Genomic DNA, 13,853 nt, shown 5'->3' on the forward strand with positions numbered 1-13,853 from the left:
GTCCCCCGCGCGCTGCCTCCAGACTCCGGCGAGAAGAAGCGCGCGGGAATTATTGGGCAGAGAGTCTGCTCTTCTCCATCTCTCCTCTCTCTGCGCAAACGCGGTACCTCCTCCCGCCTCCCACCCTGGAAGCCACCTTCTCCCACCGACCGTCCGTCCGTCCACTCCGTGCAGCGGGCAGGCCGAGGGCCCAGAGCAACCAACCTGACCGAGTCCACCACCTTTTGGCAGGGACTGGTCAACTTGTGTGGGGGGTGGGGGCTGCTCTCCCTGTCTCCCATTCTCTTACCCCCCCCGACCCTTCAGGAAGTTGTTTTTTTTTGGCAGCCAGTTGGTCGTGAAGGGGAGTCATGGTGAGTTCTGCCAAACTACCTCAATCACCCCAAAGGTTTGAATGCCCCCCCCCCCCCCCCCACACGCACACTCTGTTTCATAGAGTTTTACAGCACAGAAAGAGGCCTTTCGTCCCATCGTGTCTGTGCCAGCCATCAAGCACCTAACTATTCTCATCACATTTTCCAGCACTTGCGTCCTGTGGCGTTTGGAGGGTTTGCCTAAACGCTTTGTGAAATGTTGTGAGTGTTCTTGCCTCCACCACCCTTTCGGACAGCAAGCTCCAGATTACCACCACCCGCGAGCTCCAGATTACCACCACCCGCGAGCTCCAGATTACCACCACCCACCCGCGAGCTCCAGATTACCAGCACCCTCTCTTGGTGGAAAAAGTGTTTCCTCAAATCTCCTGCCCCTGACCTTAAATCTGTCTGACATGGACAGAGAATAACAAAACACTCCAAAAACATCACATGGTGGTGGGTTGGGGGGGGGGGGGGGGGGGGCAGAGGAGGGGTCATAATGTGGATTCAAAATGTCAGTCAAGGATGTGGCTTTAAGAAGGTTGCTATATCGAAGGAGGATATGAAGGAGAAGAGTGAGGGAGGGAACTGGTGGAGAGATAAGCGCTTTAAAGCAAAGCCACCAATGGTGTGGGTTGAATCGAATCTGTTAAACGTGCAGAAGATACATTAATACCCAATTAAGCAAGCGGTTTCTCACCTATCGCACCCCCCCCCCCCCCCCCCCCCGAAGAATTATTACTATATTGTTAATCACCATCTCAGTTAGATGTGATTTCGGATGTAATTAGACTTCAGGCAGTCGTTTATGCATCTCAGATGTAGTCAGCATTGGAATACTTAAATTAAAAGTTAAAAGTCCAATCTTTAAAAAAAAGTACTAGGTGATGGAGCTAAAATCAACACTTTTAAATCAGATTATGTAAACCTCTAAATTTAGTTCTGTAATCAAGTTTGGAAAATAGGAAGAAGAACAAACATTCAGCTCCATGAATGTGTTCCATGGTTTACTGAGATCACAGATCATTTGTATCCTGAAATGATCCACCCGCTGTGACTATAATCACATATTACCCTTGGTTAGCAATAATATACCAATCTCAGATTTCAAATTGTTAACTGAGTTTGCAATTCCGTGCAAGAGAGTTCCCACATGTCCATCACCCTTTACATGAAGAACTGTTTTCTAACCTCTCTAGAATGGCCTGGTTCTGATTTTAAGGTTATGCCCTTGACTCCTCAACCAGCTGAACATGTTGCCATTTAACCTGTGAATTTCCTGCATTATTCGAGAAACCTCCATCAACTCACCCCTTAAACTTCTGTAGTTTCAAGGAATACAAACCCAGTCTACATAAACTCTTTTCGTCATTTAAGCTTTGGAACGCTGGACACTGGTAACATCCTGGTCCAACAGCCTGATTTGAGTAACATGGAAAATTATGGAACCTATTAATAAGAAAATGATAAAATGACAATCACAGTATGATTGGGGAGAATTAACAATTTCCTGAAAGGGAAATCATGGTTGATGATCTAACAAGCAGGGTAGATAAGGGGGGAATTGATGACAAAGTATATTTAGATTTTCAGAAGACATTTGAAGGTTACATAACTACATGCTACATAACAGGTTGTCACACCCAATTTGTATTAATGTGCGGAGTAATATATTGTCATGGATTAAGGACTGATGAACAGACAGAAAACTGTGAGTAGGAATAAATGGGTCATTCACGCGATGGGAAGGACTAACTAGTGGAGTGCTGCAAGGACCAGTCTACAACTGGGAAGAAGGTGTATTTAAATTTTCTGATGATGCAAAGCTACATGGAAAAGTAAGGAATGAGGAGGATGTAAAGCGGCAGCTAGGTCACAATGAATTTCATTTCATTTTTTTCATTTTCATGTGGAGGAAATGTGAAATTATCCACTTTGGTGGAAAAATGGAAAAGGGCAATTTTTTTTTAGAAGGAGAGAGTTCAGTGAATGTTTGGGGGGATCCTTGGGACCAACTCTCAGAATGTTTCCCATTTGGGTGCAACAAGTAATGCAAAGGCAAATTGTATGTTAGCCTTAACTGCAAGAGGATTGCAGTATCAGAGTAAGGAAGGATTGCCACAATCACACAGGAATGTGGTGAGATCACACTGGGAATGCAGTGTACAATTTTGCCTCTTTACCCAAAGAAGGATATACTCGTCCTGGGAAGGAGTGCAACAAAAGTTTACTAAATTGATTCTTGGAAGAGGATATGGCCTCACATCTGGAAATTGAATAGAATGTACCTATTGTCTCCTGAGTTTAGATGAATGTGAGGCGATTTCAATGAAATATATAAAATTACTTTGAGCACATGACAGGGTAAATGCTGAGAGGGCATTCCTCCTGGCAATAAAGTCTACAATTAAGACTCATAATCTTTAAGATAAGAGAGGCAGCCATTTAGGACAGATAAAAAGACATTCTATGTTCTATAGTGTAGATGGGCTTTAGAGGGGTTTCACAGATCGGCGCAACATCGAGGACCGAAGGGCCTGTACTGCACTGTAATGTTCTATTTCTTAACTCAGAAGGATGTGAATCTTTGAAGTTCTCTACGTCAGAGGGTTGTGGTTCTCGGTCAATGGGAATATTCAACACCGAGGAATAGATTTTTGGGCTTGAAGGCAATCAAGGGATATGAGGATTATGTTGGAAAATGGAATTGATGGAGAAGTTCAGCCATGATATTATTGAATGGCAGGGCAGTACAGACCTACACCTGCTCAGATTTCTTATATTTTTAATCTGTGCTGTGTTCCTTTAAAGGCAAATATAAGATGCAAAGATTCGAAGATGCAGTAGTTAGAACTGTACATAGTACTCCAAATGAAATGGAGCTTTCTACTACAGTGGAGAAACTTTACATTCCAGCGACTTTAAAGACTAACATTCATTAGCTTTTGGGGGTTTTTTGGTACCTGCAACTATAATTTAGTGCTCTATGCACATGATCCACTAAATCTCTTTGGACTTCAAAATTATCATCACCTACTGTATACTTTAATACCGAATAAAGACAACTGGGAGCGTTGACGCCCTTCTATATCTACATGCTTTCCTCTGTGACATTATCCAAACATAAAGCATCAGGTTCCATGTCTATACTGATGATACCCAACTCTACCTCACAACTTCTATCTCTCTTGACCTTTCCACTGTCTCTAAATTGTCAGTCTAGTTGTGCAACTTTCAGTAGTGGGTGACCAGACATTTCCTCCAAAACAATATTGAGAAGTTTGAAGCCATTGTCATTAGTCCCAGTTACAAACTCCCAAAGGACACATGGCGTTGTCTATTATTCTTTAAAAACTGGGAAGGACCACTGTTCTAAGTAGGATGAAGAGACACCCAGACATGTTTTTGGAGAAGGAAGAGAGTGACGTGGAATAAAAAGGTAAAGGTGAGATCAAACAAATAGAAATAGACTTGTCATCACCAATGGCCTTTCCCGTATATATTCCTAAAATTTCAAATATGGATTTGAGTAAATGGTTTACTGTCCTGCAAATATTAGCACCACCATGTGGCCTGTCTTATATTGTTCACAAAAATACCATTATGTAAAGTCAGACTTTATCATTATTTATTCTTTTTTGGATCAATTTGCTACAACTCAGCTAAATTAGTGTTGGAATTTGTGATCACTTATCTTGGCGCTACCTGTTTTAGATAAAGTTCTGTACAGCCAGATCTTGAGAGGCTAACAATGGTTATTGTTACTTATGTGAAAATTGGACAGCAACTGCCAGCGATTGCACATGCACAGTTAAACATGGAAATCCAGATGTTGCTTTCAGAGGTACTGTTCTTCCAAACGATGTACAAGAATTTCATCTCACAGTCTGATTTACCATCCAAATGTATTGAATGACATGGAATTTTATACTTACCTCACTGATATAGAGTAAACATAGCACAAAAAGGTTGGATTTGTGCATTCTAATCTAAATGAGTTTTCTCTTAATCACTGATAAATAAACTCTCTGGCACTGAAAATTATATTTTACAAGTATGGAGTCACATTCCTTCAACTTTCAATTGGAAGATTTTTGATAAATAAAATTTGTACCTTTTCTATACTTTTTCCCTTATTCCAACTTTTCTTTCACACTCTTTTTTTGTATAATGTTCCAGATTTAATGTTCCATATTTAATGTTGAATTGACGTATCAAACTCTTATTAATGATTATTCAGTACGGGTTCTCTGCACATTTCGGTCCCAGATTCCCAATATATGCCTTTCGTGTGGTAGGCTGAAAGCAACCAGCAGCACAGAAGCTTATAAAGAGTCTGGAGGCCAGTGCAGGTGTAAAAAATGGCTGGCCATAGCAAAACCATATTAAATAGTTTGCCACTCAGATCAAGATCCTGCCCAATATCAATCAGATCTACAAGTGTAGAGGGCAAGATGGTCAGATATCTGGTATTTTGGACAGATGAATTGGTAGAGCAGCTCTCCTCAGGCAACAAACAAAAGTAGAGAATGAATATATTTGAAGTGGTTTAGGGGAGAGAGGTCACTGATTTTCTGGCTGCAATGACCGAGAAAACTAAGTAATGCAGGAATTGCAACATTTTATGATTGCAGCAGAATAATATTTGCACGTTGCTATAGAGAGCTGATTGTAAAAAGGCACGCTGCTTTGATGATATAATAATTAAATAGCTGTTCCAGGTGATAGTCCAGAAGAGTGATAGCTCATGAAGGGAAAGTCAAGCAGGACATGGCAAGAGGTGGCTGAAACCATTAAAAAACAGCAGCAGCATGTGTGTTTAATATAGAAAGGAGGAGGTTGAATGAGTTCACCCGGACAAGTGTGAACTGTTACATTGAATTAAAAATGTATGTGAGCCTTGTGGTAGCTACTTAGGGCGCGATTCTCAGCAACGTCCGACGCCGAAGTGAAACCCGGAGTGTTTCACTCCGGCGTCGGAGGCCGCTCCTTGCCCTCTATTCCCCCCCCCCCCCCCCCCCCCCCCCCCCAGCGGCACGCCGAGAATGATGCGGCCGGCAGCTCCTAAGTGACGTCAGCCGCACATGCGCAGGTTGGCCGGCGCCAACCCGCACATGCGCGGTTGCCGTCTTCCCCTCCGTTGCCCCGCAAGACATGGCGGCTTGATCTTGCGGGGCGGCGGATGGAAAAGAGTGCGTCTCTTAGAGATGCTGGCCCGACGATGGGTGGGCACCGATCGCGGGCCAGACATCTGACGAGCATGCCCGTGGTGCTCAATCCTCTCTCTGCCCTCCACAGGCCTCACACTTACCTGTCGCGCGCTGTTCAAGCCGGCAGCGACCAGGTGTGGTTGACGCCGGCGTGAACAGGTCGGGGTCATCAGGCCGCTCGGCCCATCCGGGCCGGAGAATCGCCGGTCGCCGTGAAAAACGGCGAGTGCCGATTCTCCGAGCGGCTTATCACAAAACGCGACACGCTATTTTGGGGGGGGTGGGAGAATCGCGGGGGGTGCCAGAGCGGCCCTCCCGCGATTCTCCCACCCGGCATGGGGAGCAGACGCGCCCTTAGTGTTTCCTGATGCTTAGTGTAAACTGCCAAATGTGTCTGTCCTCGACAGGTCTTAATTCAAGTCTTAAACAAGATACTTCACAAAAATCACAGAATTGTTACAGTGCAGAAGGAGGCCATTTGACCACTGTCTCGTACAAATTCAGCATAACCTCCTTGTTCTTGTACTCTATGCCCCTATTACTAAAGCCTAGGATGCTGTATGCTTTATTAACTGCTCTTTCCACCTGTCCTGCACCTTCAATGTCTTCAGAATATCTTGCAAGATTATGTCGATCATTAGTGTATCAGGAAGGGAGAGGTTCCCAATACCGACCCCTGAGGAACTCCACCAAAAGCCTTCCTCCAGCCCAAAGAATATGGGTCAATCATTACTCACAGTTTCATATTGCTCAATCAATTTTGTAACCACGTTGCTACTGCCCCTTTTATACCATAAACTTGGTGTGGACCAATAGTAAAGATAATGTCCATTGCGTGTCTCATGATTTTTATCTTTGAAACACTTGCTCCTGGGTAAGCTACTACCAGGGTTGAGAGCTTCATCTTCCATTTATTTATTGAAAGCTCAATGGAAATGGGATATCGGGACCCCATTCAACATCAGACAAAGTTCTCAGTTGATGAAACATGTCAAATCCCAGGGATTTTGAGTTTTATAAAATAGTAAAATAAACCTGTATTTGTATAGCATCTTACAAGACATTCTAAAGTACTTCACAGCCAGTGAAGTACCTTTGATATGTAGTCACTGTCGTAATGTAAGAAATGTGGTATCCAATTTGCACATAAGGTTCCAAGGTTCCATATATATTAGTGAGATAAATGACCGGATAATCTGTTTGAAAGATGCTGCTTAAAGAATACGTTTTGATTAGAATACTTTAAAGAGTAGCCACTTCCTGGTCTTCTTTGAAATAGTACCATCAAATGTAGGTACAATGCAATGGTTCAGCATTTCCCCTGAACTGTACTGGCATGTCACTTAGTACTTTGAGCTGGCATCTCCAGAGTGGGATTTGAACCCATAATACTCTGATTTAGAGACGATAAGCTACCACTGAGTCAAGGCTGACACGATATATAAAATATAAATCAGGAACATAAGTTAAAATTAAGAACAGAAGAGGCTGGGGCAAATTGGAGAAAGAGAAATTCACTTACTACTTAAATTACAACTGATCTGAATAATTGATCAGTAATACAATGAGTGGTCAACATCCGAATGTCTAGGGATAAGAGCGGAGGCAAAAAAGTCCAAATCATTCAAGAAACAGCTAAATGTCATGGTGGGAGATTGCAGACTCCTGGATGGACGTGAATAGATCAGCTAAATTGCTCATTGTCATGAGGATATGCTCCTTTTTTAATATATATGGGTTGGAATTGTCCGTCTATTCACTGGCAGCAGGATTCTCTAGTCCCGTCAGCAATGCACCCCCGCCCATGGCATGGGGTGGTAACAATGAGAATTCCCATTGACAGTAGCAGGAGCAGAGAATCCCATTGCCAGCGAATGGCGCACCACCTCCCACCACCAGGATACATGCCTGGGCGGCAGAGAAGCCCGCCCATGATTTTAGAACTTTCAACTGACTGGACATATTCCAATTTGAATGGAGACAGAGCAAACTGATTAAATATGCAAGACTACATTCCAGGGTGAAGATGAAAAACAAACAAATTACCCTTGATGTTCTCCCAGTGAGCCAGAGAAGGAGTTCTCCCAGTGAGCCAGAGAAGACACGGCCAGAGTGAGGCACAGCGAGAGTGTGTTTGGGAATTTGAAGCTAGGTGGGAATTCGAAGCTAGGTGGGGTGGAGGTGCTTTTCATCCCTGGTAAGTGACTGGTAAGTAGTTTTTCTTTTCATTTGTCTATTTATTTATTTATTCTTTCGTTTTTTAGAATTGTAGGTGTATAAGTTAACTTAAGGTTTAAGACATGGCAGGAGATCCCAGATCCGTGTCATGCTCCTCGTGTGCGATGTGGGAGCTCAGGGACATGTCCACTAACCCTGGCTCCTTCATGTGCAAGAAGTGTGTCCAGCTGCAGCTCCTGTTAGACCGCTTGATGGTTCTGGAGCTGCGGATGGACTCACTTTGGAGCATCCGCGATGCTGAGGACGTCGGGGATAGCACGTTTAGCGAGTTGGTCACACCACAGGTGAAAATTACTGAGGGAGATAGAAAATGGGTGACCAAAAGACAGAGCAAGAGTAGGAAGGCAGTGCAGGTGCCCCCTGCGGTTATCTCCCTGCAAAACAGATATACCACTTTGGATACTGTTGAGAGAGATGGCTTATCAAGGGAAAGCAGTAGCAGCCAGGTTCATGACATCATGGCTGGCTCTGCTGCACAGGAGGGCAGGAAGAAAAATGGCAGGGCTATAGTGATAGGGGACTCAATCGTAAGGGGAACAGACAGGCGGTTCTGAGGACGCAATCGCGACTCCAGGATGGTATGTTGCCTCCCTGGTGCAAGGGTCAAGGATGTCTCGGAGCGGCTGCAGGACATTCTGGGAGGGAGGGGGGTGGTGAACAGCCAGCTGTCATGGTGCACATAGGCACCAACGATATAGGTCAAAAGCGGGATGATGTCCTACAAGCTGAAATCAGGGAGTTAGGAGTTAAACTAAAAAGTAGGACCTCAAAGGTAGTAATCTCAGGATTGCTGCCAGTGCCACGAGCTAGTCAGAGTAGGAATGTCAGGAAAGATAGGATGAATGCATGGCTCGAGAGATGGTGCAAGAGGGAGGGATTCAAATTCCTGGGGCATTGGAACTGCTTCTGGGGGAGTTGTACCAGTTCAAACCGGATGGTCTGCACCTGGCCAGGACTGGAACCAATGTCCTGGGGGGAAGGGGGGGGGGGGGGGGGTGTTTGCTAGTGCTGTTGGGGAGGGTTTAAACTAATATGGCAGGGGGATGGGAACTGATGCAGGAAGTCGGAGGGAAGTAAACCGGGGCCAGAAACAAAAAGCAGTAAGGGGGAAAGTGTAAGGCAAAGAAGCCATATTCAAAAATCAAAAAGGGCCACAGTACCGGGTACAGTGACTGTGGAGAGTTTGAAAAGGGAAGTGGCCAATGCAGGATTGAGGGTGTTGTACCAAAATGCTCACAGTATACAGAACAAGGTAAATGACCTTGTTGCACACATTGAAATTGGCCGGTACAATGTTGTGGGCATCACAGAGACGTGGCTGCGGGGATCAAGGCTGGGATCGAAATATCCAAGGATACATGTCCTATCGAAAGGATAGGTAGGTGGGCAAAGGGGGCGGGGTTGCATTGTTAGTAAGGAATGAAGTTAAATCGATAGCAAGGAGCAACATAGGATAAGAAGGCATAGAATCTCTGTGGGTAGAGTTGAGAAATCGCAAAGGTAAAGAGACCCTGATAGGAATTATGTACAGGCCCCTAGCAGTAGTCAGGATATGAGGCAGAAAATAAATCAGGAGATAGAAAAGGCATGTAAAAAGGCAATATTACAATAATCATGGGGGACTTCAATAGGCAGGTGGACTGGGAAAATCAGGTTGGTAGTGGATCCCAAGAAATGGAATTTATGGAATGTCTAAGAGATGGTTGTTTGGAGCAGCTTGTGACAGAGCCTACTCGAGAACACGCAATTCTGGATTTGGTGATGTGTAAAGAGGCATGCTTGATGAGGGAATATAAGGTGAAGGAACCCTTAGGGGGCAGTGACCACAATATGACAGAATTTACCCTGGAGTTTGAGAGTGTGAAGCTGCAATCAGATGTAACGGTATTACAATTAAATAAGGGTAACTACAGAGACACGAGGGAGGAGCTGGCCAGAGTTGATTGGAAAAGGAGCATAGCAGGGAAGACAGTAGAACAGCAATGACAGGAGTTTTTGGGGATTATTAGCGAGGCACAACAGATATTCAATCCAAGGAGGAGGAAACATGCTAAGGGGAGGGCAAGGAAGCCATGGCTGACGAGGGATGTCAAGGACAGCTTAAAGGCTAAAGAAAAAGCATACAAAGTGGCGAGAATTAGTGGGAAACCAGAGGATTGGGAAGCCTTTAAAAGCGAGCAGAGGATAACTAAAAAAGCAAAAGGGGGGAGAAGATGAAGTATGAGTGCAAGTTTGCTAGTAATATAAAGGAAGATAGGAAGAGATTTTTTTCAATATAAAAAGGTCAGAGACAGGCAAAAATAGTCATTGGACCACTAGAAAATGTGGCTGGAGAAGTAATAATAGTAAACAAAGAAATGGCAGATGAACTGAATAGTTAATTTGCATCAGCCTTCACGGTGGAAGACACCAGTGGGATGCCAGAGCTCCAGGAGAACCAGGGGGCAGAGGTGAGTGCAGTGACCATTCCGAAGGAGAAGGTTCTGGGGAAACTGAAAGGTCTGAAGGTGGATAAGTCACCTGGACCGGATGGGTTACAACCCAGGATCCTAAAAGAGATAACTGAGGAAATTTTGGAGGCATTAGTGATGATCTTTCCAGAATCACTGGAGGCAGGAAGGGTCCTCGAGGACTGGAAGGTGGCTAATGTAACATCCTTGTTTAAGAAGGGATAGAGGCAGAAGACGGGAAATATAGGCTGGTTAGCCTGACTTCGATCATTGGTAAGATTTTAGAGTCTGTTATTAAAGATGAAATTGCGAAGCACTTGGAAGTGCATGGTAAAATAGGACTGAGTCAGCACGGCTTTGTCGAAGGGAGGTTGTATCTGAAAAATCTGTTAGAGTTCTTTGAGGAGGTAACAAGCAAGTTAGACAAAGGAGAACCAGAGGACATGATTTATTTAGATTTCCAGAAAGCCTTTGACAAGGTGCCACCTGGGAGACTGTTACATAAGTTAAGAGCTCATGGTGTTCAGGGTAAGATCCTGGCATGGATAGAGGATTGGCTGACTGGCAGTAGACCGCGGGTGGGGATAAAGGGGTATTTTTCAGGATGGCCGCTAGTGACGAGTGGTGTGCCTCAGGGGTCTGTGCTGGGACCACAACTTTTTGCAATATACATTAATGATCTGGAAGAAGGTACTGAAGGCACTGTTGCTAAGTTTGCAGATGATACAAAGATCTGTAGAGGGACAGGCAGTACTGAGGAAGTAAGGGGGCTGCAGAAGGACTCGTACAAGCTCGGAGAGTGGGCAATGATGTGGCAAATAAAATACAATGTGGAAAAGTGTGAGGTTATGCACTTTGGAAGGAGGAAGTTAGGCATAGACTATTTTCTAAATGGGGAAATGCTTCGGAAAGCAGAAGCACAAAGAGACGTGGGAGTCCTTATTCACGATTCTCTTAAGGTTAATGTGCAGATTCAGTTGGCAGTTACGAGGGCAAATGCAATGTTAGCATTCATGTCACGAGGGCTAGAATAGGGATGTACTTCTGAGGCTATATAAGGCTCTGGTCATTTGGAGTATTGTGAGCAGTTTTGGGCCCCTATCTAAAGAAGAATGTGCTGGCCTTGGAAAGGGTCCAGAGGATGTTCACAAGAATGACACCTGGAATGAAGAACTTGTCGCATTAGGAAGGGTTGAGGACTCTGGGTCTATACTCGTTGGAGTTTAGAAGGATGAGAGGGGATCTTATTGAAACTTACAAGATACTGCAAGGCCTGGATAGATTGGACATGGAAAGGATGTTGCCACTTGTAGGAAAACCTAGAACCAGAGGACACCATCTCAGACTAAAGGGACGATCCTTTAAAACAGAGATGAGTAGGAATTTCTTCAGTCAGAGGGTGGTGAATCTGTGGAACCCTTTGCCGCAGAAGGCCGTGGACGCCAATTCACTGAGTGTCTTTAAGACAGAGATAGATAGGTTCTGGGGTAGCACGGTGGCACAGTGGGTTAGCCCTGCTGCCTCAGGCGCTGAGGTCCCAGGTTCGATCCTGGCTCTGGGTCACTGTCCGTGTGGAGTTTGCACATTCTCCCCGTGTTTGCGTGGGTTTCGCCACCACAATCCAAAAATGTGCAGGTTAGGTAAATTGGCCACTCTAAATTGCCCTTTAATTAAAAAAAAAAAATGAATTGGGTACTCTAAATTTATTTAAAAAAAGAGATAGGTAGGTTCTTGATTAATAAGGGGATCACGGGTTATGGAGAGAAGGCAGGAGAATGGGGATGAGAAACATATCAGCCATGATTGAATGGCGGAGCAGACTCGATGGGCCAAGTGGCCTAATTCTGCTCCTATGTCTTATGGTCTTATGGTGGCTGCGGGGGCAGTGGGTGGGGGGTGGGGGATGTGCAGAGAGAAAAAAACCTTAATGCTCAGACACCCAATGAATCTTGTAAGTGTCGAAGGAAGATATTAATAATGCAAATACAGGATATTGAAATTATGGCTCCCAATGAGAGACCCCCCAAAACCTCTTCAGTGCACAATGGATGAATCATGTGGGTGTTAATGATACTAATAATCTTTATTAGTGTCACAAGTAGGCTGACAGTCTGAATTCTCTCTGTGTGTACCCAAACAGGCACTGGAACGTGGTGACTGGGGGCTTTTCACAGTAACTCCATTGCAGTGTTAATGTAAACCTACTTGTGACACAAAAAGGTTATTTATTATTATTTAACACTGCAATGAAGTTACTGTGAACATCCCCGAGTCGCCACACTACAGCGCCTGTTCGGGTACACAGAGGGAGAATTCAGAATGTCCAATTCACCTAACAAGCACATCTTTCGAGACTTGTGGGAGGAGACTGGTGCACCCGGAGGAAATCCACACAGACATGGGGAGAACGTGCAGACTACGCACAGACAGTGACCCAAGCGGGAATCGAACCTGGGACCTGGCACTGTGAAGCAACAGTGCTAACCACCGTACTACCATACCACCCACGGGATGAACCAATTAATCTCCCTGTGAGCCTTGTGGAATAAGAGCTACCCTGCTGAGGAACAGAGTCCCATCAGCGGGATATTGGACTTGGGACATAAAATTTGGCCCAGGTAGGAGCTGTACTGATGTTGTAACAATGGTAGCAAACAACCACGATCATTGTACCAGTTTAACATGGCTGAGAGGATCCTAGGAGAGTCCATCACTGAGTTTTTGACACATTTACGAAAATTGGTAGAGTTATGTGTCCACGTTCCATCCCTACCCGAGATGCTCCGGGACCGCCTTGCACGCAGGGTGAACAACTTGGCAATCCATCAGAAATTGCTGGCCAAGCCTTTATTGGACCTTACGAGGACAGTAGAAATCTCCCTCGCGTGGGAGAGTGCAAGAACTCCAGGAAATGTCTGCAATGGAGGTGAATAACGTAGGATGCCTACCATTCCAGCATTCAGTGCCCCCTAGGACTTAGCCCCTGTATCCCCACTCTGGCCTGAGCACCCCCTATATCAGGCCTGTTGGTCGAGGGCGGCAATGGCCAAGCGGGATGCCTCCCAGGAGTCAATGGAGGATGAACCGAGATTGTACGGCGTTTATGGCCAGCGCAAGCGCAGGGAGAGAAAGAACACAGGTCAGCCAGCATCCTCGCTGCCGTACCCGAGGGAGACACCAACCCAGAGGCTGGACCCGCCACCTAGACCAGCCCGAAGATGAGGAGTACATGCAGTTGAACTGCATCAATGCATTTTGAGTTGCCCTCATTCAAATTGCCATCCAGGTGAATGGTTTCCTATTGGGATGGAGTTGGATATGAGAACCGTATTTTCGGTCATTGGGAGGCAGACGTTTGAGGTGGTTTGGACCGGGGGTACAACGATTGAACTATGTTTTTTTAGTTCAACCAATTAAAACAAAATAAACAAACTGGGGGACAAATTACAAGGGGCCGCTCTTTAAAGGGGCATTGCACAAAACAAAAACAAAGAGTAAATTAAGCTTAAAAAGTTAAACTAGAAGATGAAGAAAAGGGTCAATAAAGCAACTGGACCCTGCAATGACCACTGGTGCCAGTGGACACCACATGCTCCCTC

The sequence above is a fragment of the Scyliorhinus canicula genome, chromosome 5, assembly GCF_902713615.1.
Source record: "Scyliorhinus canicula chromosome 5, sScyCan1.1, whole genome shotgun sequence".
In the NCBI taxonomy this organism is placed as follows: Eukaryota; Metazoa; Chordata; class Chondrichthyes; order Carcharhiniformes; family Scyliorhinidae; genus Scyliorhinus; species Scyliorhinus canicula.